Source organism: Triticum urartu, chromosome 7A, assembly GCF_056163025.1.
Source record: "Triticum urartu cultivar PI428250 chromosome 7A, HENAU_Tu73, whole genome shotgun sequence".
NCBI lineage: Eukaryota > Viridiplantae > Streptophyta > Magnoliopsida > Poales > Poaceae > Triticum > Triticum urartu.
The window spans coordinates 703,166,465-703,182,338 of NC_141879.1; the positions used below are offsets into that span (position 1 = coordinate 703,166,465).

The 15,874-nt window shown below is 45.8% G+C and overlaps 1 long non-coding RNA gene across 5 annotated transcripts; it reads left to right on the forward strand.

The window, feature by feature from the left end:
* Nucleotides 1-4,008: 4,008 nt before the first annotated feature.
* On the forward strand, nucleotides 4,009-8,303 carry LOC125520798 (uncharacterized). Of its 5 annotated transcripts, XR_015611305.1 has the most exons (6): nucleotides 4,009-4,628; nucleotides 4,853-4,921; nucleotides 5,518-5,609; nucleotides 5,909-6,113; nucleotides 6,841-6,950; nucleotides 7,170-8,303. It is a non-coding gene; the product is annotated as an uncharacterized LOC125520798 (long non-coding RNA). The 5 variants fall into 5 exon arrangements; XR_015611304.1 differs by having other exon boundaries at nucleotides 4,019-4,628; nucleotides 5,518-6,113; XR_007288850.2 differs by lacking the exon at nucleotides 6,841-6,950 and having other exon boundaries at nucleotides 4,021-4,628; nucleotides 5,518-6,113.
* Nucleotides 8,304-15,874: the final 7,571 nt, after the last annotated feature.

Genomic DNA, 15,874 nt, shown 5'->3' on the forward strand with positions numbered 1-15,874 from the left:
GCGCATATACCCCACATACACCGACACAATTTAGGTCGGTAAATAGGTAGCTACCTCGACTAAAAATCCGTTATGGCCAACACATACGCCGACACATAGCACGTCATTAAGCAATTACTGACTGACAAGTTGTCGCTTTGTGGTTGCCGACCTTTAATGTGTCAAAAGTGATATACCTTTGCCAACACTTGATATGAAGAGAAAAGTTAAAAGCTATGGTGACAGATGCTTTGTGAAGATTAGTTGATCTTTGCCCACAGAAGTGTGTCACCTAAACTCTACCGTGGTGTAGTGATATAGTGGGGGGGATGGAGGACCTCTGACCTTTGCCTTTGGTGCCTCCCTCTCCCTCTCCAACACCTCCTCCTCCTTCATAGAGCTTGGCGAAGCCCTGGTGGAGTACTGCAGCTCCATCACCACCACGCCGTTGTGCTGCTGCTGGAGCCATCTTCCTCAACCTCTCCTTCCCCCTTGCTGGATCAAGAAGGAGGAGACGTTACGCTAACCGTACGTGTGTTGAACACGGAGGTGCCGTCCGTTCGGCGCTAGGATCTCCGGTGATTTGGATCACGGTCGAGTACGTCTTCCTCATCCCCGTTCTTTGAACGCTTCCGCGCGTGATCTACAAAGGTATGTAGATGCAATCCGATCACTCGTTGCTAGATGAACTCATAGATGGATCTTGGTGAAACCGTAGGAATTTTTTTGTTTTCTGCAACGTTCCCCAACAGGGGGTTATACCCATAGATTAACGGGAAACGTTTCCACCCAGCGCGCCGGCCGAACCGTTGTGCCGGACGCACGCGGGCCACGCGGTCCAACTGGATCCTAAGACCAGAAAGACAGCACACTCGCGTACTCATACGTTTTTCTGGCCCACACACTGTATGGCGCATTTGTCTCTTATCTCTTCTATGTAGCTCTCTCCTGCACTCGTCCCTCCCCCTTTTCTTCCCCAGCTAGAGCACAACTCCATGCCTACCCCAAGTGCTACTAGGAGGGGCGTTCTCCAGCTTGGCCGTCCCTCTCCTGATCTCCTCCCTCTCCACCTCTGAAACTGCAACAACCATCATCATGTTTTGCTACAATCCCCCATAGATGCTGCTACACCCTCCCCCAGGTGCTGCCATGAGGGGCGTTCTCGAACTTGACCCCTCCCTCTCCTCTCCCTGTATTGTGAAAGTGCTACAACTATCATTGCAATTTGCTACAGCCTGCAACAAGGGAAGTTGCAGCCTGTAGCACGTGAGCTGCATTGGTTCTACGGCGAGACATGTTTTTGTTGCACCTGTCATAAATGTTTGCTACTACCATCATCGAGAATTGCTACATCATTAATGGTGATGCTAAACATGCGACAGCGTAACCACATTTTTTGCTGCAACCGCGGTCATTTTTTACTATGACCGGCGATATAATTTGTTACCACCATTCTTTTTGGTGGCGACCGGCGATGGAAATCGGAGTAAAGATGCAATCCACTATGAGAAATCTTCAACCCGCTTCTGAAAAAGCTTCGACGAGAGAACGGCGAGCTGGCAATGGCGAGCGGCAATGATAGGAGCTGCTTTTTTGCTGCAACCGTTGTTCGTGTTTGCTACAACTGGCAGGCGGTTTTGCCGCAACCAGAAACTAAGGAAGGTACACCGCGAACTCATCCATGGAGCGCTGCGACCGGCGACCGCCACCACCGGAGCTGCACCCCGTCGCTAACCGGAGCTGCGACCCATGGCATTTTCTTACTGCAACCTGCAAGCGCTCCTGTGTTGCATGCGTGAAGCCGGCGAGAAACGCTTGGTAGGCACCGACCACAGGCGAGAGCGGCGACCGGCGACGAACCGGTGGTAACCGGCGGCGAAGTGGCGGTGCTTCGAGGTTGGTCGTTCACTCATCCATGAGAATGCCAGTGGCGCCGCTGCTCCTGTTCTTCGCAGGCGTCGTTAGATTTGTTTTTGGGAGAGAACACTAGAGGAGGAGCCCAGATCTAACGGCCATGCGTGGACACATCCAACGCCTGGGCTACGACCGGCCAAAATTTGGGCCGGCGCGCCGGCGCCTATCGCTCTCCTAGATTAACCAAGTGCCGACTAGAAAAAATAATATCCACAGCCGACGCGTGCGGGCAATGTGTTGTGTCTTCCTTCTTTCTTGGTAACTCCTATCCACCCTAACTAAAGTTGCCATGAAAAGTGTTCGGATTTCCATGCTTAAAATCCAAACATTCAAAATTTATGAATTCCGCTCTTTTAGAGCATTTACATCCGGGCGCCTCAAACCCTCTTCAAACATCCGGGCGAGTTGCCCGGTCGCTGACCTGTCACGTTTTTTTGACCCAGACGGACGCCTCAAACGGGCCTCAAACGTCCGGGCTGACCGGCACCCCTCATATCCAGCACAAATATGGGAGGCGTCCGGGGCTGTCAGGGCCTCAAACACCCAAAAACCCGGCGGTCCGAAGCTCATCTACTCCATTGGACCGGTGGCGCCGCATGGCGCAGCTTTGGCGGGCCGCGTAGTGCCTAGCCCGGCTATTTAAGTCCGACCGGTGGCACCGAAACCCTACCATCCATCCACATTTTTCTCCTCCTGTCCGCCGTCGCCGTCACTTTCCACTCTACCCATCTGCCTAGTAGCCATGCCCCCATGCCGCCGGGTGAGGAGTGAGCCATTTCTGACTTTGGAGCGCCGACTCGAGCTCCTTGAGCAGATCCGGGCTAGGCGCGAAGCCCGAATCGCCGCGGGGCTACCTCCGGGTGCAGTGAATCCGGAGGAGGAGGAGAAGGAGGTGGAGGAGGAGGACTTTGAGCAGGAGGAGGATGAGGATGAGCCGGAGGAGGAGGATGTTGGGGACGCAGGCGACAGGGATCTGCAGGCGGAGCAGCCGGTCATCCTCGATTCCCTTCGGTCAGAGTCGGTTGTAGAGGCCAGACGGTATCACCGGCAGGAGATGGAGGCAGAACAGGTCAAGCAGGAGGAGGATGAGCCGGAGCACTCCTACCCGCTCGGCCAGCCGGCACCCGGCACCATCGCCGTGGACATCTTTGACAATGAATAGTAGTTAGGGTAGTACGTAGATGTAGTACGTATGATTTCTTTTTGCATGCTTTGCATGGATTTAGAGGATGAAATATGAGAAAGGCGGATGCAAAGTGGCTAATTTGAGGCGTGACTGATCACTGTTCGGGCGAGTCCGTGAGTGTTTGAGTGATCAGATTTGCAAAATCTGGCTGTAGATGCTTTTATGGCTTGACCCTCAGTCTGCTCTATCCACATCATCGGTCCCAAAGAAGCTAACAAGTCTTCGTCTGGATCTCGGACACGGATCAGATTCGTTGACGGCGTGGTTCTTCGTGTGCTCGTCCATCCATGGACCACACGAATGAGCGATGTATAGCCATTCTGCCTAGCCACAGTGGTTGCGAAATACTAGTGAATACTTTTACGTGAGCACGTGCTTGATGGTTAGGCCTCAGTCTTGTCATCTACTAATGGCCTAGTGGACAGATAATTGACCGACTAGTAATCTAGATAGCTCAGACAAAGGAACCGTTCTATTTGCTCCAACTCACGTGAGGAGTAGCTAGCTAGCAAAGAGGCCACCAGGAGCAAATGACTCGTTTATCACTTGCATTCATGAATCTCACCGGGAAAAGTTTGCAAAAGAACGTAGCCGACAAGTCGCCGGCCGGCCACCGGAACGTAAGAAGTGGAGCCTACCTCCACTCCACCATCGACGACAATGGCCACGGCCCACTCCACCACCCGCGCCGGCTGAGGGACCGCAGCCGATCCCATTGAGTCCTCCCCCTGTATCCCCTATCTCTCACGACGCGGGGATAGGTCAACCGCATCTCCTGCTGCCTTTCGTGTTTCAGATTTTGGCTGCGTTAGGTCAACGCCGTTGACTTCCCAAATCAGCTTAGCTTGACCTCCATCCGCATGCAGGTCGCCAAATCCATGAGAAAGCCGTTTCAAATCTTCTATTCATGTCCAGTGGAAGAGGCTATTGTATACTCTTCCTAAACCCAGCTACCCAACCCGCTATTCTAGCGCCATCCGCGTTTCAAATCATCCTAAACACTCGATTTGCCTCGCTGGCCAGCGACATCGTACCTTTCATCGTGATGGTAAACATCCGGTCGCTCGTTTTTCTGTACTCCGAGTAACCGGACTAGAGCGACTGACACATGGGCCAGCCTCGCAGCGGCCGGTGTGTGCGTGCTTCTGTCCGTGTCCGGGTGAAAAGCAGGGCGAATCGATCGTGGGTTGGCAGGGTGTTTTTTTTACCGTCCTCGTTTGCACCCAGCGGCCACCCGTGAAAATATCTCCTCTCCCTTGCCTTCTCTCCCCGGCGCTCGAGGTACAGCAGCGGCTGCGGCACTTCTCGGCCCAGCCGGATCCGGTGCAGGTCGCCGGCATCACGCGCCGCGTGCCGTGATTCTGGATCGGGCGCAGATCTTTGCGCTGCCACCTCTCCTCCTCCTCTCTCTCTCCCATGTCGCCATTGTTGCAAGGAGCAGGGGAGATAGGTGCCGAGGACAAGAAGCAACGGGTTGCAAGGAGCAGGGGAGATGGAGGAGGCCGTCGTGGTTCGTCATGGAGGCGGCGCCGCCGGCAAGCTGGTTGAGGTACATGTCAGATCCGTTGGTCCTTGTAGTTGTTCGTTCTCCTAATCTCCTCACAGACCATGTGTTTCCCCTTTCCTCCCTCAATGTGACGGGGAATACATCGTTCCTTCCTACCTATAGTACTACTGGCTTGCAAGCTTTAAGGAGATTTTAATATGTTGGTCATTCATATATCTGGCCTTGTGTGACGATTTTTTTTGTCAATTGCCAATGCTTTATTTCAGAAAACCAAATCTGCACCATGCCGCCTCACCCTCTCAGATTACTGTTTCATCCCTTTGATAGTTTTTTAGGTTTGTCCTTGTCCTTCTTCCCTAAGCGCTGCACTTTTCTACCCTATATTGTTTACTGCTTATTATCGTGTTAATTCTTTTGTATTCCTGGTTTTTCCTGGTGTCGTGTTTGTGTGTCTGTTTTCGTGGTGCTGCTTATATGTGTGACTACCGTATGATCGTATATATATGCTGAAAAGTAAAATGATTTTTCCTTTGCACAATACATAATTTGCAATGAGATGGTAGTACACCAGTGTATTTACAGGAAAAAACGATGGTCGTATATATGCTGAAAAGAATTAAGGCTGAAAAGAACATTCATCTACTATTTCTTGATGTATGCTATCGTATATTGCTTCTCTACTTGCTCAAAATCAAATTTGCATCTATGAAAAGGTAAGAAATTAAGGCCAGCGAGATGGCAGTAGATTGGCATGTTTACAGAAAAAACAAATAGCCATGCAAGTTTGAAAGAACATCTTTTTACTATTCCTTGCTATATGCATATTTCCCATCTTCTTCCTTCATAATCAAATGTGCCTACTAAAGGATAAGAAATGAAGGCTGCAATCTAAGAATACTTTTATTTTTGCCATTCTGAATTTCTATCACAGCACAGAGGAATGAGGAATGGATACATGAGGCATGGCGTAAGCGTAGGGGTCAGCCAGGGCATGACGCAAGAGTCTGCCCATCTCCTCTCAAAGTTAGTTCTTGCTCTGTCCCCACTACCTCGCCTGCCAACTCTCTGATAGAGTATTTTATTTCTGCAATGTATTATATTCTTTGAAGCAATTGCAAATTTTCCATAGCTTCTTGGCATACTATGGATTTAATTCTTTGCGAGAACAAGCAAAAGATAGTAGCAGTTTCTTTCAGATACAATTTCGGAAAGGTTTGCCGACTAAATGTACAAATATGAGCAAAAGGGGCCATGCTAATTAATGTTGGCCAGGCTCAGGAGTAAAGTTATACAGATTTTGATTTGCAAGTTATTTTGTCCAGCACGAAAGGCACTAATGCGTCCCGAAAACCTAGCGCACAAAGGAGCAATCCTTCCCTTCCTCGAGCCCCATTCGAGTCCGCGTCGTTCAGAATCTCCAGCCTCCTCTGCTCCTCGACCCTCCGGCCCCACGGCCTCTCGCGCCGCCGCCTTCTTCCCTGGACGTCTTCCCCGACGCTCGTGGTGCAGCAGCGGCCATTGCAGTAGGTTTGTTAAGCTTGCTTGCCTAACCTGCTATGGGTGAATGGTGTGTCTCACCAGGAAACATTAGATTAATGAATTACTTGGCCTCTACAAATTTTGAAATATTGGTTCGGGATATATTAATTTCAACTCCTTATTGTTCATGGCATAAACAAACACTAAAAGGTCACAAGTAGAAACTTTGGTCAAGTTATTGCTGGATGTAGCCTGCTTTGTTCAATTGAAATATATTTGCAACATGAGCTGGTTGTTGATCGTTACTCTCGATTGAGGAATGGGAAAAAAAATCACATCTTGTGGTGTTTACTACTTTTTGCATTGTCAAATTGAAAATGTTCTGCAAAAAAAAAAGTAGGTTTCCCTTTCAATAGTTCATTTTGTCAGTCCGGTTGTATCAACAGTTCAATTTTTGTTGGTCTGGGCATAGCAAGGGAGGTCCCCCATATTTGATGAGTGGCTTGAAGCTGAACTTCTGTATTTACCTGTGCTTCCTATGCATGTAATATGACCTATAAATTTAAACAGAATTTCATGAGTTGCAAGTTGCAGCTTATTTTCTTGTACAGTCTTGCTATTTGATTATTCTCCTTATGCCTCCACCCTGTAATATTCTCCCAATGGCCGATCCATGAACTCACAGAAAAACATTAGGTTCTATGCCAAGTTGTTGGCACCGTATATATACTGAAAGTGGAGTGGTAATACTTGAACTTTTTTCTTCCCCTTGTAGTAACACAGACGTCGGTAGCAGGAGAAAGTATGTGACTTGGTTGAGTCAGCCAAGAAATATGGTGGTACAATGCACATATTTCCTTCGATGCATGTCTCCGGCGACCCTGAGTATAAATACTGCTATCATTTCTTACCGCACACTTTATTTAGAGGTGCTCTGAATTAGAACTCCCCATTGGCATATCTGCAGTTCCATGCTATACATCCCCCAAATGACGAAAATTAAGTTCAGGGGCATGTTTTTTTATATATGCTTGACTTAACTGGAGCTTAAATTTGTCATTTGTTTAATTACCAATCTGATTTATTCTTGACTCTTGATTGCAGCCGCTGGAACTGAGGGATATTGACACGGGTAACAAAATAGTTGAAAGATTTCGCACCGACGAGGCTCTTGAGACTACAAACATTTCTTCACTCCTTGTACGAAAGGATTCTAGGACTAAGTTATAGGATTTTATATTTTAGTCGGATATTCCTTCTGTTAATATGTGCTCCTGTGCAATTTTTCATAGGCTTCTCTTTCCTTTTTCTGGTTACGGTTTACAAAGCTGAGCAATAGTTTCTCTACTAATGTAGCTTGTGTGAAAAACATCCGTCTTTAGGATGCTTTTGCGGCATGTGTAACTGACTCACATTAGCCTATGCTTCTATCCGAGTTGTTTACTACTAAGACCATAATGGATCATGCTTTTTAACTGGTATATAAGTGTTGATGGAAAATGATATGTCTTATTTTTTGCCTGGTAAATTTTAATTGGCGCATGCAATCCATGCTTCCCAGTCTTTGGTGACAATGTTGTCAGGCCTAAAAATAGAAGTTTTCGATTTCCTCTCTCTGGTTTTTAGTTGGTTAGATGTTAATGCGTGGAAATGTATATGCTGATTTTTTTTCCTGTTTTAATAAATTGCTAATACGTGGATCTTGTCTGCTTTGCATGGACTATAGTATATATTCACAGACTTTGTCTGCTTGCTTCAAAACTAAAATGTGACTTTTACTTGCCTATTACCAAAGAAGATTTCATGCATGCCACATCAAGTCGCCATAGATGCCTCCAAGTGAAATTTCAGCGACGACAAGGTATATTTTCCCCAACACCTGATCTTCTTTAATCAGACCACCGTTCATTATTGCGTATAGGCTTCTTACTCTGTGCCTGAATAAGCGATTGGTATCCACATGTTTGTTTCCATGTGTTCTACTGTCTTTCTGGTACTTGAAGCATAGTATGTTCATGTGTGCGACTACAGTTCCAGCGAGTTGGAACTTGGAAGTCCTGTTGTTCTCAAAGTTTGCATCATATGCCCTTTAGAGAAATCTTTATTGAACATTTTAATTTTCCTCATACATGCTTATCATTTGGCATCATGTTATTTTGTGACACAGTAACTGAATATGCACACAGGAGGATCACTCTGGATGTGTAGGAGGTATGAAGTAATAGCCATTTTTTTTCTCTGTAGATTTGGCATCATATTGCCCAGTAACTGAATATGCACGCATGAGGATCACTCTGGATGATGGAAAATGTATTATCCGTGGTAAGAAGCTAACGGTGTCGCCCCATTTATACCACATTTAGGCATGATAATTAAATTAGCCTTCAAATTAAATAGATGTCCGCATTCATGGGTACATAGATGAGCTGAGCTACTATTTTCTTGTTTGGGAATGAGGTAACACTATACAAACAGCATGTTGACACTCTGAACAGCTTAATACTAGACGGAAACAAAATTTCTCTTCCTACTATGTCTGTACCATGAACAAGATGTTCGCAACAAGTGGTCAACAAATGGTATTCTGTTCCCGTCCTTTCTCCTTTTTATGAATCTTCATAGCTGCATCTTAACCATGCTTAATATCTATTGCAGTACTTTTCCACTCACTTCACACAAGAATATCTCAAGGGGCACATGCATGGAGAGCATACTAATTTGCTGATCAAAGCTGGAAACAGACCTGCCATCGTCATTGCTCGGCTTATCATACAATCACAAGAAGCTGGACTCAGTTCTTTGACATCGCAAATATGAAAGGAGTGTCATATGCATTTGCCTTTAAGGAATTGGCGGGAGAACTCATATCATCGTGCACTCCCTTTGATAGCGTCATGAGCAACCACTGCCATCATCTCATAATATAGCTCAGGTTCAAGACCTAGGTCATGCACTACTTTTCTCGACCATATAATGTGCTCTGCGTCACCTTATCCTTTCAGCTCCAGTACTTCATAATATAAAGTAGATGAAACATCTTTTTAAATTGGTGTGGAAATACAAATGCAGATGGAGCTATGTAATCCAGCTTGCTTTCTATCATGAATTGGTCTCATGACTTTGTTTTCAGCCATCTTGGTACCATGCAATGGAATATATAACACTATGTTTGAACATCGTATCTAAATATCCTCTAAACACTCTTGCTTGGTTCCCTCTCGCCCTTTGCACCATCGGCACAACGGGTAAACCAATGTATGCTATTATCAAGCGATCTTATTACTTCCTTTTAGTCTATCATGGTATCATCTACTCTCTCCGTCCCAAAATTCTTGCGTTAGATTCGTCTAGATACGGATGTATCTAACACTAAAACGTAATTAGATACATCCGTATTTAGACAAATTTAAGACAAGAATTTTGGGACGGAGGGAGTATATTGTAATTAATGGGATATAAGTATCCATGAAGTTGGTTCTAAATCAGTCACAGGTGCATGGGCTTGATCTCGCTTTTTGCGCCATGGGCGCAACTGGTCATCTAGTAGCTATCAAAGGGTCACCAGCTCGATACTACTACTCTACTAGCAGCGTACGTACCGTTGAAACTGACCCAAAGTGTACGTACGTATGAAAAAGTCAGCACGAAAAATCCACCGTCCAGGAACTGAAGGTGCCTAGCTAGCTAGCCAACCAACGTTAAGAAAAGTCGAAGCAATCTTCAAATGCTTCTTACCTGTTTCGCCCGTTACATTCTGGTCGTCTCAATGCATGTCTCATGGTTGTATTGGTGGTTGGAATTGTACAATTCTGAATTCTGGCAGAGAAAAGCATACTGCTACGGAGAGACTTGGCGTGCATCATGACAACATTGGATTCGACCAATTAATCCTTGCGAGAGACCTGCTCTTGAATAGTCCAACGGCATGTGATATGCAAGACATGCATGGAGCATAAAGTAATCTCCACAGATTGTGATAATTAAGCTGTGCGGAAACTATAGGAGCACTAGTTGCTCTCCTAGCAGCATGTGCGTGAAAAGCTGGGGCGCCGTGTCATGATAATCACAAGCTTCTCGTGCTCACAAATGGAGGTACAGGACGAGGCCGGGGCTTAATTAGGGAAATCTTAGGAGGCTATCCGGCTAGCCTTTAGAGCAGAGCCGTACTGATCGAGAGAGTATGATTACCTCCGCATGCTGGTAGTGGTCTTCTTTAGTTATTTGCGAAGCAAACGGCCGACGGCCAGTACACATCATTATCTGTTAAAGTATATACGCATCAGATGATCGGGTCGCGATCGCGTACGTATGTTGCTCTGTAGTATAATTTAACTGGCAGCCATCCAAGGAATAGAGTAGATTTCCGTGGCCGGGTTGGCAACATAGACACGCACAGAAAATAGCTGCGTAAAGCCGAGCAGAGACGAATGCAAACAGATTAACTAATTCGCGGTTAATATAAAATTACACCGGCGACTGACCTAGGCGAGCGCCGCCGGCGGCGGCGAAAACGATGTGTGTTGGATACATGAATCTGCCTGGAGGTTCAACACCGGCGGCCGTGTGAACGCACGCCTGCATGAATCGGCTTCCATCCATCTCCGGCGTTCTCCTTGCTGCCTACGGCGGCGTGACCGTCACCTTCGTCTTGATGGGTCGATCCTGCCCGTTGATGCATACGCCCACGGCATGCAAAGCTTGGATCCGCAATTTCCACCGTAATGATGCACCGTAAAAGGCCTCTTCTCCAAGGTTCCTGTCCAGTGTCCACCGTCCGCACTATCTTTGCCCTCGCACAGTTTCTAGAGAGAATTCCTTATTTGGCCTTTTTTTAAAATTTGCTTCCCTATTTAACCCAAAATAAATTTTCTTCCCTATTTGACACTTAAAGTAAATTGTGTTCCTTATACGACACTTCCGTCCATTTTAGACACTAACAGTGTCAAGTGTGAGGTGAAAATACCATTTTGCCCATAGTGCATTGTGTAAAAAAAATAATGAGTTCACCCATGTTTTAGGGATGTTCAATGGATGTTGTGCATGCATATGTATGCTCCAATATTTTGTTCCTTAGATAAACTAATATGTGTGTGTACGTACAAAACATTCATAGAACTTTAGCTAGCATATCTATGATCAGTATAGTAACTTTTTTGAGAATAAGTACAATGTCATATACCATATTTTAATTACTTCATCACGTGCGAGTGCACCTGTGAAGTGGACGGCCCACGGCACCGAGGCAGGTTCCTTGAGCCTCCATGCAGACATGGCTCCACGTGCACGGCACCGGCATCACATGCGATCCATGGCAGTCACAATTAAAGATGGGCTAGCGGTAGTCATATAGCGCAGTGACGTCCGAGCTCGCGAGTGAGGCCATGGACATACCACAATGTCGACATATACAGCCTCGACGGCTTCGAGGCTGAACGCACGTTCCAAAGTACTCCCTCCATAAAATAATATAAGAGGGTTTAGCTCACTAAAATGATGATTTAAACGCTCTTATATTATTTTACAGAGGGAGTATTACACATACTACTAATTCTTCTAACTAACTGGTCTTAGGAGTACTAGTACGATGCGCATAATAAATCCTGAAAATAAATATTGTAGTAGTACATGACGCATACTGGCAGCCATACAGCACGCACTAGACAGGCAAGCGAGGACGACGAGAACGCATGGTGCTAGCCACGAGCAACGGTACAGCACGCAGACGGCCCGGTAGCTGGGAGCGACGGCAGCCAACCAAGCGGCCGGAGAACAGATGCTCGCCCGGACTGAGAGGCAGGCATAAAGCCGTGCGATTCTATCAAAAAACAATCGATCTAATCGATCCAGTTGAAGCTAGCCAAGGCATTCACCTGTACGCACGTGTACCACTATTAGAAAATTTGTCAAGCGCGTACAAGAATCAATCAAGCTATCCGTGTGCTTGTTTGTGGCTGGCTTTGCACTTAGGGGCAAAACGGTCTTTTCACCTCACATTTAACACAGTTAGTTTTTAAAATGGACGGAAATGTCATATAAAGAACAAAATTTAATTTAGATGTCAAATAGGGTAGAAAATTTTATTTTGAATTAAATAAGGAAGCAAATTTTAAAAAAGGGTCAAATAAGGAATTCTCTCCAGTTTCTATATCTCGCACGAGATTTTTGAGTACTCTGGTTTGTGCATACTATTGCGAATCAGCCATAGCAAAGTACTACTCGAGTGGGTTTGTTTGACTAGACGCATACTTTTTACCATCACGTGCTTAATTAGTTGATCCACTCCATTTCATAATCCAGTGAGTGGATCCATGCTGACCCAACTGGTTACCTTGTTTTGACTAACGCGAGCTAGGAAACCACCATGGGTACGTACATGACTTACTTTTACTACGTTGCATGCGTGACTCTCGAATTGGAAAAGAAAGAAAAGAAAGGCTAGCTTTGGCTCGGAATGTAATTAACGTGCCACCCACCATGGAGCTAGTCAACCGCGCTTTCACACAACAACTCATTCTTGATCACCGAATACCACGCCATCATGCTTACTCTAGAAAACAACAAGAAGTTCAACAAAAATACAGAATGACATTTGACCGAACATCTGTCGGGCATGGTGTCTGCCATGGACGACATCAGCAAGGAGGCGGATGGTACCTCGCTGTGAAGGGTGGGTGGACGGTGGCGTAGTCCAAGGCAGGCAGACGCATGGGTGGGGGCTGCGGATGTCTGAGGATGCATGGCCAGCGACCAAAGAGGTACAACGGTGGTAGTGGACGAGGAGGGTGAGAATGAAAGCAAGGGGGAGCTGGGGGTGAGTGGAAGAAAAGTGGACCGGGAGGACGATTTGAGTGGGTCGAGGGTGTCGGAGTTGTACATGCTGGCGGTTCGGAACCCTGCAGAGCCTCCTCCCCCCTCGGTTTGCGGAAGACGAACAGCTTCCCACGTTGGCGGACCGATGTTGGACTGTGTTTGATGGCAATATGCATCTGAGCAGCCTCGTTCGAACGGTTGTGAGCGGTTTGAGGGTCTGCGCTAGAGAGGTACATCGGCGGTAGTGGACGAGAAGGGTGAGAATGAAAGCAAGGGGAGTTGGGGGTGAGTGGAAGAAAAGTGGACCGCTAGGAGGATTTGAGTAGGCCACGGGTGTCGGAGTCTTAAGTGGCGGCGGTCCGGACTCCTGCACACACCACGCCCCCCCCCCCCCCCCCGGCAGTTTTCCTTAAGGTTTGGCACATTGGCAGACCGATGCAAGATTGCACTTTTGATGACAAATTGTGTCTGGGCATCTTGGTTCGAACGATAGTGAGCAGTTTGAGGGTCCGCGTTCAAGATGCCCTTATAGATACTACTACTTTCTAGAAAAAGGAATCTATTTGTAAAGCTGAATTGACATTGTCCCCTAAGAGTGCCACAACCCCCTCTCGAGTTGAGTAGCTAATTCGAGGTGATTGGCCAAAAAGAAAGGCCATATGGAATCCAAGGGTCCCTCCAGGCCCTGATCGATGTACCATTGCAGATGCTCCAAACCATTCCTCTATAACAAACAAAGTATTGTAGCTGAACTATATATCCCTTGATGGTGGGCTCAACCGCTCTGCCCCCTCTCAAGTTGACTAGCGAGTAGTTAAAGCCTTTCCAAGGGCTAACTAATCTATTCGTTTGTGTGTGTGTGGGGGGGGGGGGGGGGGGGGATTTGCAGATGAGGTTGGGACCATGTCAACTACAGGGATTTCTCAACGATAAAGCATTTTAAGTTGTCAAAAATATTTAACAAATCTTGCACGTACAGGATGAATACAATATGTTCATGTAAAATTTGAAACTTAAACATGACTAGTATGACCTAACTGTTCCTTGGTCACTTCGTTACTTTTTGTATGGGTCATATACCATTTCAATTTTTTACATGCTCATGCTTGTATATCCATCCTATACGTTCATGATTTAATTTGCATTTCTTAACTTATACCCCATAATTTTTTATCGTACGAAGCTAGAGGGTTAAGATGTCTTAAGTTCAGAAAATCAAAGTTTCTTACTGCATATTTTCATGCAATTTTTTTCACGTAAAGGATGAATACAAGTATATGTTCATGTAAAATTCGAAACTTAAACAGATAAAGCATAGCTGCAACATTCATACCGTGGACATAACTTAGAAAATCAACTCAATGTATGTTTGTACAATATGTCCTTACCTACATCAGGTAAAATTATATATTCAACATTTCACAAATCACAATAGTGTGCCGTTGGTTTTCCCTCTTCATGCCATGTGACACTGTGCTCCAAGGAGCTGTGCCATGTGGCACATGGTTTGAGCAGGTGCGTTGATGCCCCTCGGAGACTAGATGTTCGAGTTACAAGTCTGCCAAATCAACTGTATACCACACATGACCTAAACTGTTCAAATGAGTAGGTTCCTTATGGTAAAATCAACCCACCCAACTTTAGTCAGCGCGTATGGCATGAAAATTGTGTTAGTGAGCATGGCAACTCCAATGCAGTTTTGTATTCGCCAGAAAATTGCCGTTCTCGTGAAATAAACTTGCCATGCTCGTGAAACCCAAACTTGCCATAAAAAAAATTCACGATTGCCATCTGTTTCAGCAAATGTTCGCTGGTTATGATTATCAAAAAAACAAATAACTGAACAGATTTGCACGGTATCATTTGTAGCCTAACGAGAACCCTTCCTTGGGGCTGGCCATTAATTAATTGCGGGACAAATCTGTTCCACCTAACTGATCCTCTATTGTCTATCGTGCCAATGCTGATCGAATCCTATCTTCTGGCCGGTGAGCTCGATCAGTTGTTGCATTTTCTAGGTATTTTCCAGGTGTGTCATCCGTGCATGCTTTACGCAGATGTGCTACAACACGTGCTAAACGTGTAGGATAAACGTGGCCACCTGGAGATTCGATGCATCGATCCCTTGCCCATGCATGCATGCATCACATTACCTTGGATACAAATAACCAAAAAGGGATCCTAACAACGACCTCGAAAGTATAGTATACTAATCACAGACTTTGCAGCTCTCCTTGATTTCACACGTGCGAGCAAACGAGTGTGTACATGTGGTTTGTGCCGGAAGAGATCGACATCTTTCTTCCTGATGAGGCCGTTTTAAATTAATGTTGGTCCTGGTTGACTTTAGTCTAGAGTCAACATTCTCGAACCTTTCTGTTTCTTCATGTTTATTTTTTCCCGAATGTTGAACAAATTCTTCGTTGCTTTTTGATGTGGTCTTGCTGCCATATGAAACCGGGATATTCCAAAGAATTCAACACCGGTCCAAGAGAGATGTCTGAAACAAGATATGATCTTATGACATGTGAACTATAATTCTCTCAAATAGTTTGGATTGCTTACCACATGTGTCATGTGGTATGTCATGCATAGACTAGGTAGCATAGTACTCACCAACTTGTGCATATATTAAACTATAGTAGTTAAGTATGCCATGTGGATGAAGTCTATGGACTGTATACATAGTTAATGAATTGTAATCAGCTGTCACGATCCAATCAACGAAGGTGACCTGGTCGACTTGCCCATTCTCTGCTAGCTAATTAGGAATGCCCGGCTGCGTACATGCATGGTGCGAAGAGATCAAGCAAAATTTGGGTTCAGTCACCTGCTGCGTACCAATTCCTTCCAAGATCACGTCAACTCAAAGTCTTGGTTCGTGCTAGGTCATGGTCCAGTACATATCTCAATACAGAGTCAAAATTGTAGGTTCTAATTCAGCCGATAGGTGTGGAGTGGAATTGAAGGGTATATTTGTAACGCGGAATTAATTCAAA